Source organism: Ctenopharyngodon idella, chromosome 10 (assembly GCF_019924925.1).
Source record: "Ctenopharyngodon idella isolate HZGC_01 chromosome 10, HZGC01, whole genome shotgun sequence".
NCBI lineage: Eukaryota > Metazoa > Chordata > Actinopteri > Cypriniformes > Xenocyprididae > Ctenopharyngodon > Ctenopharyngodon idella.
Window position 1 is genome coordinate 16,309,482 of NC_067229.1, and position 14,700 is coordinate 16,324,181.

Here is a 14,700-nt window from a genome sequence, read left to right on the forward strand (position 1 = left end):
ACAAGGAGTCAAATACGGCTCAATCTGATGCCTAGCCTTCATCTTAAACTGCTGTGGCCCTATGTCAATTAGGTTGTATAGATAGCTGACTGGATGATTGGCACCAGTGATGCTGTACGGTGATAGCCCTCCAATGGCACTACCCTAGTGCAGTTACACCTTTGCTGCAGTTGCTGGTTATTTTATTAACAGTCGTCAGTGCTGATATAAACCTTGCTCTCATTTTCAACATAAGTCTCAACAGCGCTGATTTGCCTGCTGGTTCTTCTGGCTGTCCTCTCCTTCCCATGATTTAATTATTTCTCCAGAAGGATACACATTTCACACAAACACCTCTATGCATAAAGCAAAAAATGCGAAAGAAGTGCTGCACAGGGTATGAGTTCTGTCTCTGTGTTCTTTGGGTGCAAGGGATAGTTCAACTCGTAAAATTAAGGATGGTCCAAGGCACTCGAGTCTTATAGAAAACTTTTTTAAAAAGCCTTTATTTCATAATGGCTAAATATTAAAACAGGTGACAAGTGCACACCTACATGTTGCGGCTGATTTTGTCAGGGTGTGAGTAACTACAGAGCCCCAGACATGACATGCAGGAAAAAAATAGTAGGCTAAATCGTGCGCACGATTTACTAATTCGTTCCCTCGATTTACTAAAACGTGCGCACGATTTAGTAAATCGAGGAAACAAATTAGTAAGTCGTGCGCACGATTTAGTAAATCGAGGGAACGAATTAGTAAATTGTGCGCACGATTTAATATTTTTTTTCTTGCATGTCGTGCGGGGCTCCATAAGTAACAAACACATTCAGAGTTCATTTTGAGCAGTAATTAATTAGCCATTAATGACATTCACCTGGTTGTGCTACACAGGACAAACAGATAACATAACAAATTAAATCAAACACAGTATAATCAATATAAATAAACAAAATAAATAAATAAATGATAATAATAATATATTGAATGAAGTAAAGTAGATAACTCAGACTCCACAACTCAATGAATATAAACGATAATGTACATAGTGTAACTTAAATTTCTGAGGAAAAAAAAAACACTTTTCAACAATGTCATAAATATCACAAATCAATAATATACACAATGTAATTTATATTTCCAAAAAAAAAAAAAAAAAATGTAAACATAAATAAATAAATATACAAATCAAACTCCACAAATCAATAATGTATATATTCGGTGATATACATAGTATAACTTTGTTTCAAACCAGAATCAACAAAATACTATTTTCAGGTCTAACATCTTATTACAAAAAATTTACAAAGTCTAATTCCCCATTTAATCCTGGAAATGTAGTTGCTTTCAGTGTATAGATCCAGAAAGTCCCCCTATGATAAATGTTTCTTCAGGTTTTGTTTGCCATTGTTAAATGTATTTAGTCTTATTTATATATGATTTTATGTTTGTTAATAACAAAACTGCACATCATTTACTAAATCTGATTCATTAATTCCCGATAACAAATCAGTCGATCAGCAGCAGTATTTGCTAGAGAAATGGGTTTGAACTCTTTTCACTAGTAGCAGTCCAGCATCCTGGTTCTGAGTGTTGCCACAGTAACACCACGCCTTAGTAAATGTGAAACATTAAACAATGGCATCAGGTGACACGCCTCTGCAAACTAAATGAGATGTATCGATGTATTTATTTAAGAACCAGCCTGAGCAATATGTGAACAGGCTTCAAGTATTGTCAATATAATATAAAAACACAATACAATAGGCTACAATACAAAATGCTCTGCTTTTTGGTATTTTAATGGATGAATATAATGAAAAACTGAAGACAAATATTAACATACCAGTGAAAATGAATAGATATAAAACAAATGTGTGGCAAATTTATGAAAAGGCTGCATGTTTTACCCTTTTATTTCTCTCTTTCTCTGCAGGTTAGGATGAGGACATCACTGGAAGCTCTGCATTCTTGACGTACTTGATAGTAATGATAAACTAGACAGTGTATTGAGACACAATGACAGCATGTGTTGGAGTTCAAAAAATTACACTTTAAATATGTGACTATAAGAACTGTGGCAAGATGTATGGAGAAATACCTGCAAAACTACAGTATGTAAAAAAGTTTTAGACACTTGAGAAAAAATGCTGTAAAGTCAGGATGTATTTAAGCACGTCTTAATACATTTATTTTTTATAATTAACCTCTATTAACTGAATCAAATCAATATTGATCACTCTTTGCCGAACAGCTTTTGTCAGTTTTTTACTAACATGTACAGTATTTCACATTTACATGAACTAAGCATGACAGAAGCCAAGAAGTTTATTGAATAAATGTCTGTAACAAATTTATCTTCAACGTTTACTGGGATATTTGAAGTGTTAAATGTCTTGATAAAGTGTTTAGTGCCTTAAATGAAAAAAGAAAAAAACATTCTATTCCTTCACTATTTCTCAAATCCTATTCTAGACAACTTAAATCCTATTCTGTGAAACTTTGTATTGCTAGCACTTCTCATGTTATAGCCTCCTTAAGATCAGTCGCTTATATTAAACATGTTATATTCCTCATTTGTGAGTCTCTTTGGATAAAAGTGTCTACTAAATGAATAAATGTAAATGTAAAGGGGATAACTCTACACCTACTCAGAGACACAAATTATCTTATTATAAATCAAAAGCCTTTCAGAAAAAAAAAGCATCAGCAACCATTCATTAATATATATATATTAGCACTTTATTGGTACAGGTTTAGATAAATATGCTAATGCACATCAAATTAGACATTTTCTACAGTTTTTTGCATGGTTTTGACATGAAACTCTGATCTATCAGGAATGACCTGCAGAAGCTCTGATACACTGAAGGATTGTAACATGTTCCCGGTTTTATACTAGATCCTTTTTCTGAACACACTGTATAACAAGGATCTTTGAGTTAAATGGTAACCTGTGTGAATGTAGCTACAAGAAAGCAAAGATATATTTGTGTTTTTTCACTTTTGTAATGTGAATTCAGCTCTATTAAACACTGCGCAAAATGAGTGGACGTTGTAATCTTTAACTTGCAACACATTTGCTTCACCTGCACGACTCAGTCAACACAGAAGATTTTGCTCATTTACATGTTCTGTAAGATGAGTAAAGGGCTTGTAATATTCAATATTCGGGCATAAAATGCAGTGCTCATTTATTAACACATCCTCTTTCTGAATGTTTACTTTTCTGGTGTCTTGATTAAACCAATTACACAGTAACTGCAGTGAAATATTACCTGAAGGTTAATGGTTTGAACAAAATACCACTGACCTGTAGAATTATTAAAATAGACATCTTCTCAATGAATGTCCAGACGAAACTAGGCAAACAAAATTGGTTGAGAGATTCTGATGAACATTTATCTTTAAAAAAAAAAAAATACATGAATCACACTGTTCTTTGTGTAATCTAAGTACTGTTAATAGTGTTTGTTATATACTGCTCCAAAACACGAATGGTTGAGGATCCAAATGCAGTCTTTATTTAGAGGGTATACCCTAATATTCGTATACCCTATATATATATATATATATATATATATATACCCTATAATATTTGGATTATAATCCAAAAACAGAGTCAAAAAACAGGGAAAGGTCATACACAGGAGAGCAATCCAAACAATAACTGAGATAAGGGCAGATGTAAACTGAGAAATCCAAAATACCAGGCAGAGAATCAAAAACAAGACATGGGAAAACCAGATGTTGTGTTTGTATATTTCATTTGTATTTTGGTGCAGTTTACTTGTCGAAGTGTTCATTTTCGAGGGATTCTAAGTTGTAAACAACTTAATGTGCATGCGCGCAGAACATGTCCAGACCAAGCACCGCTATATAGAACAAATTAAGCTGTTTTATTGTTTAACTTAACGTGTATGACATACCTAATTTGTTTTCTTGCAATTATTACTCCTTTTAATACTGTATTTTACTAAATATACATTGTGTATTTCTGTTTAGAACATTGTTAATGTTAATACCATGTATATTTATTTTTACTCTGTATTTTCTGTTTTATAGAAAAACCACACACATACTGAATACACCCAACTAAGACAACTCTTCAACTTTTTACTAATAACTGAGTTGTTGTGGTGACAAATAAACGGGTTATATTTCAACCATCTTTGCCCTAGTCTCTTACCGGACACCCTGTGGTGGGTTTCAAAGCTAACCAGCAATATACTCGAATGAGAATGTGCTACCTACAGCTAACTCATTTTTTCACCTTCTTAAGTGTGACGTTACCAGGTGCTGTCCATGGCGGTGGTGCTGAATTGGTTAATATCGATGGCTCGAGAATCGATAATTCACTTTATGCAGGGGCTGCTTCACTGTGAAAAGGCTGTGTTCTTTATAAAACAAGCACTTCAGAAATAGTTGAAATTGCATTAATCAGGACTCATGGGATCTTATAAGAATAATCCAAATTGCAACCCTGGATATTTTATATAGTTTCGAAATGAGTGCGCCAACCTGCAACCTCATGCCCAAACGTATCATGCCTCAACCTGCTACAATAACTGGCATTAACTACAATAACTAACTATAACTTGATTATTTTTCAATGAATGTAGCTCAATATTTTGTAATCTAACCAATTGTCACAGACATGCCAGGCTTTAACATCACCCAATCACAGCGCACTCCCTCACCAGAGAACTGATCACATGCACCTGCACTTCATCAGCACGGCAATCACTACCAGTTCAAAAGACACTCACTCACACACAGTCATCGTCCGGTCTCGTTTGTACATAGACTTATCTCTATGCTTACCTTAAGGACTCCTGCATACCTACTCATTCGTCTCCAGAAGATTCTAAGTTATCTCCAGCGTATTCCAAGTTATCTCCAGCGTGTTCCCAGTCTGCTCCTGTGTTCCTGTCTCCGTGTGAGTTCCAAAGTGTCTTCTCTGTTCAATCTCCAACGCCACTCTGCTGCCATCCACGATCTCCATCTCTGCAACACAAAAGAGAGTATTAGCACTCAGATCATCACCATTCACCTGCATAACTGCCATTCACTGACCCGCATTCCTGTTTCCTCTACTAGTTGTTCAATAAACATCACTTACCTGTTTCCCGTTGTCTCAGACCCTTCTGTACTGTAACACCAATAAAGAGAAGAAATAAAACTGAGCAAGTCCAGATGTGACAGACAGATGATTGGAGATACAATGAGATCAGAAACATGTTCAATATTAATAATGAAAATTTAGTAGAACATCAGGAGTCTTGAATACACTGAAGTAAATCTGAGAAAGATTAACAAATATCTGGTGTGCATTTCTGATCAATTCATGTGATTTCTGTCCACGTCACATACGTCTGAAGTCACACATAACATAATAGTGTAGATGCGGAATCAACTGAAACACAGCAAGTTTACTCATCTACTTGAAATGATTGAACATTTCACTCTGTCTTCTGCTGAAACTCGTTTAGAAGGATTACATAGCCTAATGTTAAACAAGACTACTCCACTTTAAAACCTTAAAATGAATAACATTTCTGTAATCGTTTAACTATTATTTATCATGTAATACTTTTATGCTGTGAGTGACCATAAAATACGTTAGAAAAAAATGTAACATAAATTCACAAAAGTGTTTTCTATATAACTCTACATCTTTTTAAGAAATTTTTATGGGTAGGCTTACTCTACACTTACTCAAGGTAACCTTACGTAACCAACATGTCTTAATAACAATTACAACATTTAAGCCTTATTTTTTAGTGCTGTAAGAATGGTGCTATAATAGATAGGTCATTTTTTTATTTATTTATTTATTTATTCATGTCAGACACATTTCTAATGGGCTAGTTGCATATGGCGGCCATGTTGGATTTCCGGTCTAGCGAGTGTGTGTAAAGAAATTCTGGTTATGCCTGACGCCGTTGCAGAGAGCCGGAGAAAGCTGATATACACTTAAAATACTATCCATATTACTATTACATGAGCCAATAGCATTTGAAACTCATATTTGCGTCAGGTGAATGAATGAAATACACTTTACTGTCCACAGGGAGAAAATTGTCTTGTACTCGTGTTGCATACACATACACAATGTTTAATGCTGCCTTGACATGCTATCGGAAACTTCCTACTTCCCACTTCTGAAGTTGTGATCACCAGCTCGTCATGTTCTTTGTTGTCACGTGTTGCTTTGTTATCACAAAGAATAGATATCATCCCAGATAGCAACATTGTGTCGACCCAGATCTAGCACACATACGGCGTGGAATGATGGCACTTGGGGCTCCACTCCCACTTGTCAGATCTGAACCACAATCAGGCCATAGGAATGCCGCATGTCAGCCAAGCGCAAAGCAAATAAACCACAACTGTACCTTATCTGGGCCACAAAATCTATATATAGAGAGTAATCTCAGCCTTAACAAGCCTGTTGACAAGCAGAATCACTGAAGGCTTGGAAAAACAAGAACAGATAAAAGAGATGAGCAAAAACACAACAACTACGTCTGACTTCCAGCCACAGCCTTAGATGAAATGAGCTGCAAATCAAAGAACACATTTAATCTCTTAAAATCTTAGCAGAGAATGATTAAACAACTCCTAAAACAACATAACAGCTTCACTTATTAATAACCAGTTTGACTTTATTTCTCTCATGTCTACAAAATTTGTGAATTAACAGAGGTTTGGATGAATTCTGAATGAAATGCTATTTGTACAAACATGTCATACCTCTTAGCAATAACAATCTGAGTTGTGCTGATATTTGTGTTTGGCCTGCTGTGTTTTGGTTGTCAAATACTTTATTTAAACTTTAAAAGAGAAACCTTTTAACCATCATTATATTACATTACATTACATTAAACATGAATTGGTTCATTAATGATTATAAGGTTTATGTGCTGTAACTATTATTTTGATTTATTTGTTACCATTAGCATTTTGTATTACAGTCTTTTGTGTCCCAGTGCATGTGCAGTTAGTTTTAGATGATAGTAGGCTAGTCTTACAGTGTATTTAAGGTTTTATCAGTAGGGTAAGATGTGTGAAGATGCTTTACTTCAAAAACATTTACTGCCAAATTGGAACATATTTAGAGATGAGTTTTATACAGGATAATGATGCAGCTGTCACGGTTGTTTGCAGGAATACAGACGAAGTAAATGAATTAAGTCCCAAAACACAAAGTTTAATAACAATATTCCACTAGGCAGGCACTAAAACACACTAAACATAATGGTGACCGGTCAAAGATTGAAGACAGGGGTACAACTATATAGCAAACACAAACAAGATCATTAATCAAGCACAGCTGAACATAACTCATAAAGGTGGGGACCATGGAAACTAAAGAGTGGCGGGAATACAAACAAAGAAACACAGGAACTGATGAAATACAAACTAAAAGTCCGCAAAAGCCGAACATAATGGTGACATTACTCCCCCCTCCATCAAGGTGCGACTTCGCAATGTAACTGAACAACAAAGGGAGGGATGGAATGGGTTTTGGAGGTGGACGAGAAGATGCGAAGGGATGGTGAGAGGCTGAAGAGAAGGTATGGTGGCCAAATGTGGTGAAGGGATGGTGATAGGAAGACGACGAGTGGCGAAGATGTAAACAGCCCGATGTCACAGACCCAGAGATCCACAGTGCCGACAGCCCACGGCAGAGTCAAAGGAGTGAGGAGCTAAGATGTTGTGGTGGCTGACGGCATCTGGGGGGATGACCAACGGCAACTGAGCCAGTGGATCCAAAGGTGCAGACTGAAGGCCGATGGAGCTGAGCGATATTGCAGGTACCGGAGACCTTGGCGCAGCCATGGCAACGAGCGTTGAAGGTGGAGCCTGAGTACCCGAGGACTAGGGGCGATGCCAGCATGACATGACATTCAATTTCAGGTTGTGCGTGGCACATTTGTTTGGAATGAAATAAGAAAATGCCCTGTGCACAATCATCTAGTAATGGCATTAAAGGTGGCCTTCTTTGAGCTTTAAAAAAGATGCACAACTATCATAAAAGAATCCCATGCGACTGCCCATGAACTAGTGAGAGCAAATAATGTAGGCCTTCCTAAATCAATAGGCATATATTATTATTTTCTCTTCATGTTAATAGCTGGCAGGGACTTTTGCTTGGTCCTAAATCCCTCGTTTTATGGTTAGTTATTTCCCTCGTGGTGTCTGCGATTAACCAAAATAAACTTCTCAAATGTAATTATTATTATTTAATAGTGTGTGTGTGTGTGTGTGTGTGTGTGCGCGCGCACAGTTCCGAGGCCCATTTCAAATAAAGAGTTGGAGAAAAGTGGTAACCACTGTATGCAATTACTTTATTACTGTTTATATTTATTGATTTTAACTCATATTTCATTGGACTATTTATAAATACAATTTACCATTGAGCTTTCACATAATAATGATGGTTCTTTAACCGTAACTATTGTTACAGAATCATGAATGAAAACAAAATGAATCTTTGTTATTCTCAGTCCCTCAATAGTACGTTTGAAAGTGTAATGACCATGCCTTGAGAGCAAAGTAATGGTTCAGTGACTCAAAAGGCAATTTTATTATGAATTTTAGTCTAAAATATCTTTTTGTATGTTAAAAGTCTTTTAAGTCAATAAGTCAATATCACATTTGCAATTGTGTTGACATTCAAAAAAAAAAAAAAAAAAAAAAAAACCACTACCTTTGCTTGTGTGATAGTGCTTAACTATATCATATGTTAGAAACACATGCAAGAACACTTGCAGGGCATTTTCAATAATTCTGGTGATATTTTCACCCTAGACTCCCATTAATTTTCTGACCATGATGTGTGCGGGGCTCTTTTTCGAATGCAAGCTCGGGCCCCTTCTGTTGCAAGGTCAGTTTCAAGTGAAACGTATGTAATATGTGCTCAAAACTGGATCAACATCTTTGTAGGCCCTGGAACAACATTTCAGTCAAAAATATTTCAGTTAATCTGAACCCTACTTATACACCAAACCCCTAAAATCAGAGTGAAATGACACATTACAAGCAATGCTGTACAAGTGCATAACTCTAACCCAATCCTATCCTAACATTAGCCCTAAACCCAACCTTGAAATCTGATTGGTAGTTATAGGGATGTTGCTGCTGGACCAACAAGGATGTTGATAGAGGAAACCTGTCCTGTCTAGTAAAATCACATTCATCTCTATGAACATATTCCTCAGGGAAAGTTGCAAATATGTTGCAAGTTGCATACCTTGTATGTCAAACATAAAGTTTTTATTATTATTATTATTATTATTATTATTGTAATCCAGTAATAGTTACTAAAATATTAAGATATTAAGACTTGTTATTATTAAAGGGGACGTATTATGCCCCATTTTACAAGATGTAAAATAAGTCTCTGATATCCCCAGAGTGTGTATCTGAAGTTTTAGCTCAAAATACCCCACAGACAATTTTTTTTTACAGCATGTTAAAATTGCCACTTTTGGGGGGTGAGCAAAAACGTGCCGTTTTAGTGTGCCCTTTAAATGCAAATGAGCTGCTGCGCCCTCTTTCTCGCCCTTGCATTATCATCAACATACATAGCAAACTACACAGAAACACTCGTTACAACTAACAGTAAACAAATATATAAAGACCTTATGCCTTTTCGGGTGGTGCTTAATAAACTGGTAAACTTTATATCCGTAAATGAACTCCGATGAAATGATTCGCGCAGACATAAACAAATTTCGGTAGGATTGAGGGCGCATTTTCTTCTAAAACAAAACTAATCCACCTCGTCTTCAGCGGCTCAGATTTAGGTTGTAAATGGAGAAAGATCCCTTATGAAAATTAGTTCATATTAGTCAAATAAGTTCATTTTATCAAGTATACTTAAGTAATGTTCAAGTATATTCTTTAAGTATACTTTATGTAGTAAGTATACTAGTATCAGTGTACTAGTAGTAAACTTGTAAGTGTACTATTTTAATACCGCTTGGGACTAAATTGGCCCAATTGAAGTATACGTTTATGTGTACTATCTCATGCAACCACGGACTTTCTCCGGCAGCTGTTGCTGTTTGTAGCACCTGCCGCTGGCCAATTACATTAATTCGATGTCATATTTTCACTTTAAAAACTGCATTTGAACAAAATAACATTAGGCTATATACACAGGACTGTCATTACATTATATAGCCTACCATAAGACTGCCATACACATGCAGTAATTTCAGCGTTCTCTGATGTAGGCTACTGCAGCGTCAGAAATGTATTAACAAAATTAATAAATGCTTACAAATGACAGTCCTGTGATATATAATGCTATTTTGTTGCAATGTAGCTTTTTAAAATAAGAAGAAAGTCCGTGGCTGCAGGAGATGCCGCTCCGAGATGCCGCTGTAGCGAGAGCTGCCGGAGAATATCCGTGGCCGCTGGAGATGCCACCCGAAGTGCCGCTACGAGATGCCGCAATTTCAGCTTTGTGCAGCATAGCCTATCAGAAATTAATTTCTGTATTAACTGAATAAACGTTATTAACAAAATTTGTGATAAATGATTACAAATGGTAGTCTTCTGGTATAATGGTATTTTGACGAAATGTACTTTTTAAAATAAAATAAAAAAATATATTACATCGAATTATGTTGGCCAGCGTCAGGTGATGCCGAATAAAGTCCCTGGCTGCTCTAGATGCCGATGCCGCGGCTATTGGAGATGCCGCTGTAGGGAGAGCTGCCGAAGAAGTCCCTTGGCCGCTGGAGATGCCGCCGGAAGTGCCGCTACGAGATGCCGATGCCGCATTTTGCGCCAGCCCCTGCTGATCGCTTGTTTCAGCTTCTTCTCCTGTATTTTGATCCGGAGATTCTGTATTCTTTCAGAAGATGCGTAACAGCGCCCCCTACTGTATAGCCTGAAAATTCAGTCAATGGCGACGAAAGAGTGAAGTTTTGAAGTTAAATACCTACAGTATGTAGAGTAGACTAGCCTACACAAAAATTCAGATACTCAGAATTAGGAATATATCTGTTTTCTTTATAAATCAATATTTTCAAACAATGTACTTTTATACTATACTTTTATAAATATACTTTTAAGTATATCTTGATCAAAAGACTAAGTCAAATATAGGTCAAATATACTTAGACTTTTCTGCCAGTATAAGTCATGTATACTTAAGGGCATAAAGTATATTTCTGAGAAGTATATAAAAAGTAGACTGTAATTATACTTTCTTATTTTTAGATTAAAAGAAGTATGCTAATAGCACACTTGAATAAGCTTGTTTTTCTAAGGGCTATGTGGATTAATCTATCCAGCTTCAGAACACCTAAAGCGCTTAGGAGACATTCTCGTCAGTGCAGCAATGGCGGACTGTGTACAACTCACTGTGAACTCGCTCAGGGCGGTTCTATGTTAAAACGGCAGTGTCTGTCAACATTTGCGGGCCGGGCCTGTGGCTAATGTGACGTCACACTGCCAGGAACCTGCAAACAGCTTGTTCTGAGTCACTGCTTATGATTTATGGGGATTTAAAAAAAGGAGTGGGTGGATTTTTATCACTATAGGGTGGTTGTGTTCACATACTGCCAACACCCATTTATATCCAAACACCATGCAAAAGTGAATTTTGCATAAACAACTAAATATAGTGAGGTTTATGCTGTAAACTAGAAAAAGATATTGTAGAAATACAGTGAATTTTGTCAACTGTCATTATCATTACAAACCTTTCTACTTCTACAAGGAGCCTCTTTCTGAATGTCACACTGTTGTGTGACACCCTCTACTGGATAGAGAGACCTGAACCAAATCTTTTAAATACTGTATACAGTGACCCTAAAATATATTTGGACACCTAAGCTACAGACCCTCAGATATGATAATCCTCTTGTAATGCATTTAAAGTCAATATTCATACATAAAGACCAATTTTTTACTTTGTAAAATATTATAAACATTTGTAACATACCATGAACATATTTAATTTTCAACAAGAAATTATTAATCTCATGATTTCTTTCATATGCAGTAGGTATGTTTACATTAATAATTTTAATTCATCCTAATGAATCTAATCCAATTTCAGATTCTGAAAGTTCAGTTTATATGAAAACTAAATTTGGCAATCCGATTCACATTTTCGTTTGCATGTTTATTACATGTATGTTAAACAAAATGTCAGTACATGCTTATTTGGGGATCTTTCAGTATCTTTGGATGGTTTGCATGGGTAACTTCTGTAATTCCTATTGCAACTATCATATTGTTAATTTTAATGTGTGGATTTATGTATTATGCAATATATTGAAATTTGACTTTCTGCCATAGTTATCACTCAATATACATTGCTTATGACAAAAGGTTTTGGGAAGGAGGACAAAATTAGTTTACAGGGAACTCTTAACTGCTGATTAAGAATGTAAAGGGAGGACCTTCTTTAAAAGGGGTAATGATACTTAATGTATCAAAAAATGAGACTAAGTTTGATACTTGCATGTCTCGCCCATATAAATTAAACTGTCCTGATGCAATTTGTGGAGGCTTTGCTGATGTTGTATTAATGAGATAGAACCAGTTGGAGTTATAGGATCTTTGGTGAATGGAAAGACTAGGCCGGAGCCTGGCACATGCTTGGGGTTCCTTAGAAGCTTCTAGCTCAGCATCATCTTCACATCAGAGTTTTCTCAGTAAAGGAACTACTGTGATCTTATGAAAAGTGATTTTTAAAGTGTGAAGCTGTCACACCCTCTGGAGGCGACTGAGCCAATAAGGAGTTGTTCCTTTGGAGGGAACTTTTTGTACTCTAGCAGGATATAGCATAAGACATTGGATTGAGTGTTTGAGAGAAGAACCTTCTAGATTCTTATAATACTAATGTGTCACAGAGTTAGCAAAATATAATGTAAATTAACAAATCAAGAACAAAGATTGGAGTCCATAGAGACCAAACATGCTACCCATGTGATTTTAGTTAGCCATAGTATGCAACTCTGAAACATTAATACAAAAGAGTTCAAAAGAGAGAATTAATACAAAGGCTAAACCCCATAAAATCATGAGAAAGCAAAATTGGGTAAGTTTATGCATTTCTCAAGTGGTTATATATAGAATATATAGGATTAAAATGTTCACTTTGTCCTTTTTAACAAGAATTAAGTGATAGTCAAGATTTTCTGCAAATTCCTTTGGGTGGTAAAAAGTCTTATCAGTTTTCCTGTGTCCTGTAACCAGACACCTGGTTCTGCCTGTGTGTTAGTTGCAGATTGGGAATGGTTCACAGACCTTTGTTGGGAGAGTGAGTTTGCTGGATTATTCATTAAATATAAAGTATAATTTGTGTGTGTCTGAATGGTCCAGATGCTACAATGGCGTGACTGTACGCGCTCCCCAATGCGTCAGCACCAGCTGTAAGCAAATGTTGAGAGACCATCTTGAAAGGGAACGTCTCCAGTTACTGAACGTAACCTCGGTTCCCTGAGAAGGGAACGAGATGTTGCCTTTGGCCCGTGTTTTCTCTGCTCAGGTCTTAGTATTCAGTCGAAAGATTCTGAGATAATGCCGCTCCACGCCGTGTTATAAAGGGCGCCAGGCCCAGTTATTTTCGCGCACTTGAGCTGTGGTGAAGCTGCGCAGAATGAACCAGCTGGCTGCTCTTGAATCACTCTCTCATTACTTTGATGTCATATAAATATATATATATGTATATATAGTTCTAGTAGGGCATTTGTGTAAGCATTTATTTAATTGGTTGAAGCCTTTGAGAATATCTCTAGATTCATATGTCATATAAAATCACTTTGAGCTTTCAGTGTCAGTTTGTTGGACATTCACAGCAAAATAAATTTCAGTATACGTGCTGTAAACATGCTTTACATGCGTGCAATGCTGCAATGCTGCTGTTTCCATTTGAGGTTTAGACAACTGTGAGAACTGAGCTACATAAACATAAAGGCATTGGAAAAACACTGCACTTGTTTCACAGTTAAACCTCCACTCTAAACAAAGGTGAGATTCATTGGTTGTCAAGTGCCAAAGCCAGTGGAACATGTTTCTGGTTTTGGTTTAGCACTTCAATCGAAAATAACAGAACAGTGTAATTTTTTTTCTTACTTAAAGAATTGCATAATACACATGACCAGTAATAGTACAAAAAAAAAAAAAAAACCTAATATGACGTATGAGTTATGCCAGTCCATTTCCAAAGGACCACTAGTGAAAAAAAGTATGCTAAGTATACTTGCAGCCAGACTAATTATCAGTATATTTCAAGTGTGTTAATGATTAGTTAACTTAAAGTGTGCTATTTTGAACAACTAATTTTGTACTAAGTATATTTTAGTTGTAGTTAAGTTGTATAAAAGTACAACTTTAAGTATATTTAGTGTACTTTTGTGTGCTAAATTGGAACAACTTCAAGTATACTTAGTACACTTTAAGTATATGCCTGTGTAGGCATGCTTTATGAGTGATAAAGTGTACTTAATTTGTGTTATAAGTATACTTTATTTGTGTTATAAGTACACTTTATTTGTGATTTAAGTACATTACAAATTAATTACGAGTGTCTTCCGAACACACAAGCAATATACTATGAATATATTATTTTACAGGTAATAGTATACTGTATGCTTAGTACCTTTGGCTTATTCCAAATACTAAAAATGACACACTTTGCAGGCAATAACAATACACTTTGTTATTACTTATACTTTGTATAATATAGTC

At 35.9% G+C, this 14,700-nt stretch overlaps 2 long non-coding RNA genes across 4 annotated transcripts in view; one reads left to right on the forward strand and one right to left on the reverse strand.

Annotated features, from left to right (window-relative positions):
• The window catches only part of LOC127520067 (uncharacterized), a 60,069-nt gene that overhangs the window by 34,584 nt on the left and 10,785 nt on the right, over positions 1–14,700 (forward strand). The window lies entirely within an intron of this gene.
• LOC127520065 (uncharacterized) overlaps positions 1–14,700 on the reverse strand; it is a 44,428-nt gene that overhangs the window by 8,034 nt on the left and 21,694 nt on the right. The gene's annotated exons all lie outside the window — the stretch shown is intronic.